The 9796-nt window shown below is 36.3% G+C and overlaps 1 pseudogene; it reads left to right on the top strand.

The window, feature by feature from the left end:
- The first annotated feature begins 5883 nt into the window (after positions 1–5883).
- On the top strand, positions 5884–6630 carry LOC129065500 (AN1-type zinc finger protein 2B-like; annotated as a pseudogene).
- Positions 6631–9796: the final 3166 nt, after the last annotated feature.

Genomic DNA, 9796 nt, shown 5'->3' with positions numbered 1-9796 from the left:
TATTAATGAGTCCTAGTATAATGGGAATGCTTAACCAAGGGACACAATATAACCATACCTGTACAACTGTCATTATAAACTGGATTCCATCGGACTCGTCAAATCATAAGGTTGGGCTTTCCCAGTGGCAGTTCATCATAAAATAAAAATGACACACCTAAGGATGAATCTGAGTAGGACAAAAAGGCACAAGTAAGATAGAATTATCCTTCTTTGGACTTACACTTAGAGCTATATGAGTGTGTCACAGAAAAACCCAGCTGAAGGGGGAGGAAAATGACTGACCTTGTCTTACATATGGGTCAATTTAGTATGTGTGCACAAACAAAAGGCACATGTGAATGGATTTCAGACACAACGAAGGGTGTGTCTGAAAGATGGGAGATGGAGGAAATTCTCCCGAATGAGTAAAGCTAACCCAGTGTACCTGGTCATCAGCTTTAGGTGAAATGATAATGAAAGTGGTTTGAGATGAGACTATGTAGATTTTTAGGCACTACTTTCTCTTGGATTTCTTAAAGAGTTAGTCTATATGTTTTGATGTTAAAAATATGATAAACATATACATAAAAGATATTGTTTGAATTATACATTTCCATTTTTAATCTTTCTGAGTCATGTGTATTAGTTTTATGTCAACAAATAACTTACGTGATGTTAAAATGGTTACTCTTCTTTATTCTTGTTATTTTATTCCTTACTCAACCTTTTCTGTTCAACCACTTTATCTCATATATTCTCTTACAAAGGACATATAGCTGAGATTTTTGTTAAGATCTGGAATAATTGTCTTTTAATAGTAAAGTTTAATTCATTCACATTTATTGATATAACATATTTTAACTTAGTCCTCATTAATTAGTTTATACTTCAATAGTTGTTTTTAATGAGATTTTTGTCTTTATATTTTATTAGATATCTCCACACTTCCTTTCTTTATAGATTTTTGTAGATACAGTGACCATCACATTCCAGCATGTGACTGGTGCTGTACAAAAGCCTGAGGTTATTTTTAACTTTTCCCATTTAGGTGACATAACAGTTTGCCTAAATGATCAATCTCATTTATTTTTTGAAATTCAATAATTTACTATGTTATGCATTGATTGCATGTTTCTTCCTATTTATTATTACTTATCTTTCAGTGCATTTAATTCTTCAAGGAAAAGGACTGGTAAAGTTCTGAGTTCAGGAAGTATGCTGAGTTCACAACAAAAACTCTTAACCAATGTTATTCCCAACAAATTCAGTGAAATAAAAAGACCCTTAAATACTGGGTTGTGTATTGATTTAAACTTTACTTCTTGCCTATCAATAGCCTCCTGGCCCCATGATTCCCTAGGTTTCTGAAGCTCTTCCTTCAACTACCTGAATGCTTCAAGTACCTTCCAGATGAAACTCTATTTTTTTTTCTTTTTCTGCTTTAAATTAGATTAAGCTGGTTTCTGCTACTTGCAACTGAAAAAAAAATTAATACAGTTTTCAAAGTAGACAACACATAGACAATTGGAAATAACAAAGTTGAGGTAAACATCTTAGATGTTCTTTCAGAACACTGGAACAAAAGTTTCAGCCCTGGCATGCTTTCATGTCAGTTTGTAGTAATATACCCTAAACACTCAATGCATCCTAAGATCTTGCACAGTACCGAGTACTTGCAGGAAAGTTCCTGACACTCACTCAGCCTCAATTATCCAATATGTGAAAGGAGAGAGAGAGAGAGTATAATAATACTTATGCCATAATACAGGCATAGCAATTCAAAGCAATGCATTCAGAAGATTTTGTTTAATGCATGGCAAAATGTGCAGAGAAAACAAGAAGTACTAATTGATAGTGAAATGTTATTAGTAGTATTATTAATGAATGATTAAATTAAATTTGAATGGCAGCTTCTTAGTGAACAGTAATAATTTCTTAAACTGTTTAAATTTATTAAATGATTAAACTAAAAATCACACTATCAAATCATTTATTTAGAACTGAAAACTATCATGGCCTGAAAAAGCAGCTTTGTGGGTGAAAAAATATGAGTTTGGAGTTTAGTCAATATTTGGCTCTTAGTGGTCCTCAGAGATTATTAGTTCTAACACAATTTATAGAGGGAACATGTGTAGGTGCCATAGAAAATATGGGCTCTAGGAAACAGAAGCACCATGGTATTGTAGAAAGATAACAGGTGCAGTCTTTGAATCAAACCCAAGGGATGAAATAAGGCTGAAACTGGGCCTGTTGGCAGGTACCTGACTTCTCCCCAACACTTCCCAATTCAAAAGCATTAGGACATGATTAACAAACTAAGTCAACACAGAATTTTAAATTTAATTATGAATGAGTCATCACATGCAAAAGAAGTTGATTGAATCCACCTCAGGTTGAAAAATAAATTTCAAAATTTCCATAAGGCAGGGAATTCTGTTGTCTGTAAAGCGAGTTTAAAAAGAAAAAGATAAAATTAATCATTTTAACCCATCTCCTAAATTAAACTACAGAGGATCCAGAAAGTATTTCTTTCAACTCCCCCAGTCCTATCCTTCTAAAAAGTTATTCCAAATCTAGCCTAATGTGGGTATGTGCTTTTAAATAAATATAATAAATAAAAATTATATTCCCCAGTAATATCTTCTAAATTCCTATAACTCATTATTGACACTAATAAGATGATCAATATTAGAATAAGTGTTTCAGAAAAGCAGGGTTTCAGCCACTGTAATTTTTCCTGTACTTACAATGTTTTACATCAATAGAGGATCAGCTACATAAAGAGATTTTTTCTAATCTGGTTTCTCATTATTTTTGCTCACTTCACTTCTTTCCTGAAAGATGTTTTGATTATAAATAAAAATGTTGACTCTGTCTAAATGTAATTAAAGATAAAGCTCAAAGAATGGACTGATTGTCCCAGAATAGAAGAAACTATTGGAAGCTTGTGCTGGCAAATACTATTTTGTGCACAAGAATGAAATCCCAAAAGCAGGAGCCAAGTCCAGGAGACCTAGGGGCTGGTGAGATAAAATGACAGCAAGCTTATTTAGAAAAGGATATCACCAAAACCTGAATGGTTCTCAGTGAAACAAAGCATTGGTTAAAGCCAAGAAGCAAACTTGAAACAATGCATCATCCTTTTGGCCCTCTGATACTTTTAAATACTGCAGGGAACATGACAGCAATATACCACTTTTGTCACTGACTTCCTTCCACTTGGCTTTGGAAATGATTTTCTGATGGAGGAAAAGAGTAACATAGCATCCCACCTGGTTAGGTAGAAGACCAAACCTTCTACTACTGTCAGCTAATGCTTGGTCATTACTTTTTCCTAAAAGAATGGGTCAATCTGCAGCTAAAATGGTATGCTGTTATTCACTAACACTAATACTATTTTTTAATGTACTCATTACAATGTATCTTGCATAATCATTACCTAAATTTCTAAATTTAAAAGATAAAACTCTTCTTACTGGCATCAAGATATTCTGAGACTTTTCTCTTTAGGTTCAACTAACACTTAACGAGAGCTTCCTGCATGTCAGAGGGTGAGCTGGGTGGCTCCACACACACGGTGGCATATCTGCTAGACTGTGGCTTGTAGCCATGTATTATGGTCCCATAGGTGGAATTAGGTAATATAAAACCCAGAATCTATGTATGCAGGCTATATAATCTTATAAGCATTGTTTAAAATAACTACTGTAACAATATTTATATATTAAAATATTTTTATCTAGAAGCCATTACCTATCACATGGTGGATCCTGTATTCTCAAAATACCCCTGATTCAGATTTCTTGTCAGTGTTGTATTCAGAAAATAATGAAAAAAAAGATACATTGGTCTAGAGACATAATTCAAATTACTAATAAATCATATTATTACAGAAAAAAATAAAGCAATATAAACAACATATAATAAAGAGCTACAGTAAAGGCATATTTCTAAGAAATGGATAATTTATTTATAGAATAATCCAGACCACCACCCCATGCCACCTTATTTTTCTGTTATCTGGTGTGTGCGTGTGTGTGTGTGTGTGTGCATATAGATAGATATATAGATAGATGTAGATATATAGATATATAAATTTTATTCACTCTTCCTATTTATTTTTTTCCTTCTTTATTACAATAATGTGAAATCTATAGTATATATAATAATACTTTTCTTCAATATAAATGTGTTTTCCTAAATCTTGGTTAAACAAATTACAAAATATTGAGAACATTAAACATTTAATTTCATGTGAGTTTATAAAGTGGAAATATAAATTTAAAATGAGTATATATGTGGAAAAATAAACATATACATCATATTAAAGGCTGATATTAAAAAAAAAAAAAGGTAAGGAGTTGTCCTAAGGATAACAAGATTAGTTTGAGATCCTATGTTTCAGTAAACTGAATATAGTTTAGCTTTTATTATAAAATCCTATTTAAATATAAATTTTCACATTTTATTATAATTAAGCTCCTCAGGAAAGAAATGGCTATTTTGAATTTTGTATTATAATAATAATTACAATTTAATAACACTTTAGAATTTATAAATCATGATCATACACATTCTGTCATTAAATTCTCATATCAAGAGATGTATATTAATATCATCTTTATTTTATAAGAAAGTAGACCATTGACATTCCCACCAATATTTGCTAATAAAAAAGGAAATTAAAACCAGATCTTCTGGTGTCAGGACCTTTTTATTAATTTAAGATGTTCCTGGATAAAATTGCCTCTTATAACACTACATTTGAACACTAGTCATTGTTCTTCATTAAGGCAGAAAACTAAGTGGTATTGAAAAAAAAGAAAAGAAAAACCTTAGACAAAACAGGTCCAAATCACACCCATGTCACTTACTTGTATGGCTTTAAACAGGGTCTACAACTCTGTATTATGATTCTCAGGTTCCTCATCTATAAATAGAAATGCAGAACAACTACGTTATGGAGATGCTCACTTAACCAGGTAAGAGTCATAAAGCAGCTAACCCATTATAAGTTCTCAAAATATGTGAATTCTACATCCTCCCTTGCATAAGTTTGTTTTGATATTTAAGTTTTTAAATTAAAACCATGATTATATTGAAATGTATTACTATGTGATTATCATTTTCTCTTAATTTCATGCTCATGTTTTTAACTAAAACAAACAACTGAGGAAAAAAACCTTCACGAATAAACATATATATTTTCGGTGGAGTTTTTAGGGCTTTCTCTATAAAGACTGTGATCCGCAAAACATGACATTTTTACTTCTTCCTTCCCAAATTTGGATGCCTCTCATTTCTTTCTCTTGCCTGATTGCTCTGGCTAGGATTTCTAGTACTATGTTGAGTAAGGGTGGTGAGGATGGAAATCCTTCCCTCATATGAAAACTGAAAGCAACAAAATAATAAACGAGAAAACAAACCAAAACTCATAGACACAGACAACAGTATGGTGGTTACCAGAAGGAAGATGTTTGTGGGGTAGGGAAGGGGCGAGTGGGGTAGTAAAGGGTAAAGGAAGTCAAATACATGGTGATGGACGATGATTTGATATTGGGCAATGGGTACACAATGCAATATACTGACGATGTATCATAGAATTGTAGACTTGAAATGTATATATTAACCAATAAATTTAATATTAAAAAATCTAAAAGAAAAGCACAAGATAGAACAAAATTGAGTGACTACCAGGAATTTTTTTTTTATTGTAGCCCAGTGAGAGTTAAGAACGAAGGCTCCTAGTTAAGAAATACGTTTTATTTGTCCACTGATGATGGATTTGTCAGAATCTTCAATTTGATCACAAAGTCTCTCAATAGATTTTCTCAAAGACTTTTAAATTATATCATTAAGATTAAATATCTAGGCCGAGGCTCTGGCCCTGCCTGCCCAGCGATGGAGTTTCCGGATCTCAAGAGTGATCAGCGCTTAGATTTTCTGTAGCTCAAGGGCGGCACCTGCTCCGGCGTCTTCCGCGCAGACCCTGTGGCCCGTGTTCGGCGTCCCTGCGGATCTGCTTACCAAGAGGATATCTAAGTGCCCGTATGCCCACTTCGTAATGTGCCTGAGCCTGTGGTCAGAGGGGAGCCCGCTGGCCGGGCTTTGGGGGAGCGTATTGACTGAGACTGTTGGTCAGATCCAGCAGAGCAAAAACGCTAGATCTTCACTAAGTGTGAATGCTCAGGCTTCCCGCAGCGGGAAATGATGAAAGTGACCTGGGAACACTGTGGCCGAAACTTCTTCGTCAAACATTGTCATCCACTGGACCATGCTTGCCCTGGGGAGGGGCACCCAACCAGCCAAGCAGGGCTTGCTGACACCTCCAGAGAAGAAGGTCTGACTTCTTCTACAAGTACCACCCCCAGCCCAAGTGGCCTCTTGCCTTCGTTTGCCTCTCCCAGCGGAGCCACAGCCCAGTCCCCGCCACGGACTACTCCTCCAGGGACTGCTTTGCAGAACGGCGTGAGCGAGGATGCGGCTCTGAAGCAGCCCTGGGGTTGCTCCTGCCGGGGACCAAGCTCCCGGGCCCAAGTTCTCAGGAGGTGGAAGGCAGCTTTAGCACAAGCCCTGTCCGCCAAGGAGGCAGAGGACAGACGGCGGCGGGGTCCACAGGAAACAGAGGCCAGAGGCAGCCTGGAATGAAGACGAGCAGTGACAGAGTCTGTTTTCAGGGAGCCCTAGGGGAAGGGCTTGAGGAACTGAGCCGACGGAAGGCCCGCTGGCGTCTCCTGCTGCGTGGGGGAGGGAGAGGCTACGAAGGGAGCCCTGGCTGGGCCCTGGGAGGATGCTGGCCAGGCCCCTGGCCCCTGTCATCCCTCCTACACTGGGGCTGCCCCCTCATGGAGGGGCAGGGAGGATCCTGGGAAGAATTTTTTGGTAGTAAGATCAAAAAAAAAAATTAAATATATAAAAAAAGGGGCAGAACAATGTGTGGAAATTCCATGTTCCAGAAAAATCTTGAACTGTTTCATGACATGAAGCAAATTTCATCAGTGTCACTTCACATACAGAATCTGTTCTTAGTGACGGTGCAGGGCAGGTGCTATAGAACAGCCAGATAACTGAACTAATGTGTTAGGGAAGTCAAAGTAAAGGAACACAAGATAGTCTGTGAAGAAGAAAGAGCAAATGAGAGAAGCATCTTCTAAGCATTTCTAAGCATCGTCTGTGTAGGATGCTGACTTGGGATGCAGCTGAAAAGGATGGTCACAGGAAATGTGTTAAGGAAATGTTAATACAGTTTCCAGTGCCCTGAGACATTTGGATTCCTACCAAGGGACAGTGTTCCCTCATCACCCTCGCAATTTTGGTTTAGCTGGAGGGTGCTGTCATGGCTTACAATGTTTATTTAGATTAGTCAAACAACAAAGGAAGTCTTTTGTAAAAATTAGAGAATGTAGACCAAAGTAGCAGAAAGAAAAATGTCAACTAAGCACCAGATCCTCACTTTTACACTCCTTAAATAATCAGTCAAAACCTTATCTGTGGGGGAGAGTAATGGGGGGAAAATTGGGACAACTGTAACTGAACAACAATATGAAAAAATAAATAAATACAATTTAAAAACCTTATCTGAAATGGGGTCAAATATATGGTGATGGTATATTATTTGACTTTGGGTGGTGGGCACACAATGCAATATTTAGATCATGTATCATAGAAATGCACACTTGCAACCTATATATTCTTATTAACCAATGTCACTTTAATAAACTTAATTTAAAAACTAATTTGATCACTATTAGCAAATTTTAACACATTGTATATGACGCCACTCCACTTTCTTCCTTTCTTTTATGATTCTGGTCCCTGAGTCCTTTGCTGCTTTGTTTTTATAATATGCCCTCTATTTTTTCCTGTCCCTGCAGTCTCACCATACCCGCTCTTACCCAGCCATCATGATACCAGACCTAAATTACTAGACCTACCTCATCTTCCCTGCTTATCATCGCTCCTCTTTTACCCTAAAAGTCAGTGCTACCAATTTCTAAATCTTTGGAGAATTACTTGTTGAAAGCAATTTATTTTTCAGCTTTTCCCACTTACTCAGAAAGTGCCTCAGGTCACTTAGTTACACTCAGTGACTTACCAGCTTCCAGAAATACACTATATTCATTCTGTACCTCTTATTTTAAAGATACCATCACACACAGTTTTTACTATCAGAGTGACAACCCATGTAAAGAAGTTAAGGCAGTCATAAAAATCACTCTGATACAAATTTTAGAAGTTTCATAAACTACACGCTACAAAAAAAGGATATTAAAATGAATTTACTACAGGGGAGGTTACTTCTGGTGGGGGGCATTAGGGAAAATTTTGCAGAAAATGTGGCATTTGAAATACACCATAAAAAACAGGTGGGATTCACACACGAGCAATAGAATCTGCTCTGGTCTACCTCCTTTCATGTAGTCTGCATATGGCATCTGCTACCCTTTGCTAAAGCAAAATGGATGTGAACACATTTTTTTGAACCGAAGTCACATAGTATCAAATTATACCTGTACTACTAGTTTGTATAATCAGAAACATATTACCTAAGTTTTCAGCGCCTCTGTGTCTTTTCCTGAAGGTGAAGATAAAAATATGTACCTAACAAAGCTGCCATATAAATTACCTTTGTAAATATGCATGAAAGTACTTAGAATAGGACCTGACATAAGAGTTCACTCTCATTACATGTTAGGTATCATTTGTATTCAAAAGTCTACTACCTGTTGCATTCTTAGTTCTTTTTTCAAAGCTTCCATCTCTAACTTGACACCCCCCTTTTGTCCTGGCATACTCCGGTGCATGTTTTCCCTTTCAGCCATATCTGCCCCTGCTCCCACTACAATTTTAGGCTCCAAAAATATTTGGAGAAATAAGTGATACTGCATGTTGTTAATTGTTTTTTAGGACCTATTGCTCCCTAGGCCTGGAATGACTATTTCTGCCCTTTCCTGGGTAATGAATTCAAATTCCAAACTCTATTCCCAACATCATCTAATCTGTTAAGTGTTCATTCATCCTTCTTGTCCTCAGATTGGATTTCTCCCTCTTCTATACTTCATCTATATCACTTTATATTTCCACTACTCTACCTAAATCAATTTTTCACATATATATTCCTTAGGAAATAATGAATATTTGTTGAATTGAATAAAAAAAATACTCAATATATCTTCATTGATAGATTTATAGTGAAATGAACAAAAGGGGCTTATAATTTTACACACACACACAAAAAGTGAATTTCAGAGATGTAAAAGACATGATAGAATTTTGTCTAACCTCTTGTTTTTACATTCAACAATACTGTGTAATTTTCTCAAGGAAAGAAGAATAGTAATAACAGGTAAAATGTAGTGTAGAGCATATTCATACTATGCTCTAGGTATTTTGCTAAGCATTTTATGTGTTTTGACTCATTTAATTTCCTTGACAATTCTCTGAAGTAGGTATACCATGCCCACTTTACAATTCTCATACCTTCCAGAACCCCACCAATTCCAGGAAAAAACTGTCATATAAAGGATGTATTAGTTTGCTAGGGCTACCTTAACAAAGTACCGAAAACGGAGTGACAAATAATAAAAATGCATCATCTCACAGCTCTGGTGAGTAGAAGTTTAAGGCCAAGGTGTGTGTGGGGTTGGTTCCTTCTGGGGGCTGTAAAGGCGAGTCCTCAAGGTAGATAGCATCTATCTCCCCGTTTTTGCAGGAATGTAGAAGTCTAACTTCAGTGAGGCCTTGTTCTAAATTGCAAAACTACCTCCCATCAAAAAGAAGTAAAAGGTTTGTTTTCCTCTGGATAAAGCCAACT

This window comes from Pteronotus mesoamericanus, unplaced genomic scaffold, assembly GCF_021234165.1.
Source record: "Pteronotus mesoamericanus isolate MK-2021 breed Mesoamerican mustached bat unplaced genomic scaffold, CSHL_Meso_final contig_180, whole genome shotgun sequence".
Classification (NCBI taxonomy): Eukaryota; Metazoa; Chordata; class Mammalia; order Chiroptera; family Mormoopidae; genus Pteronotus; species Pteronotus mesoamericanus.
The sequence above is the reverse complement of the archived record's forward strand: the minus strand, read 5'-3'. Positions and strand labels throughout refer to the sequence as shown.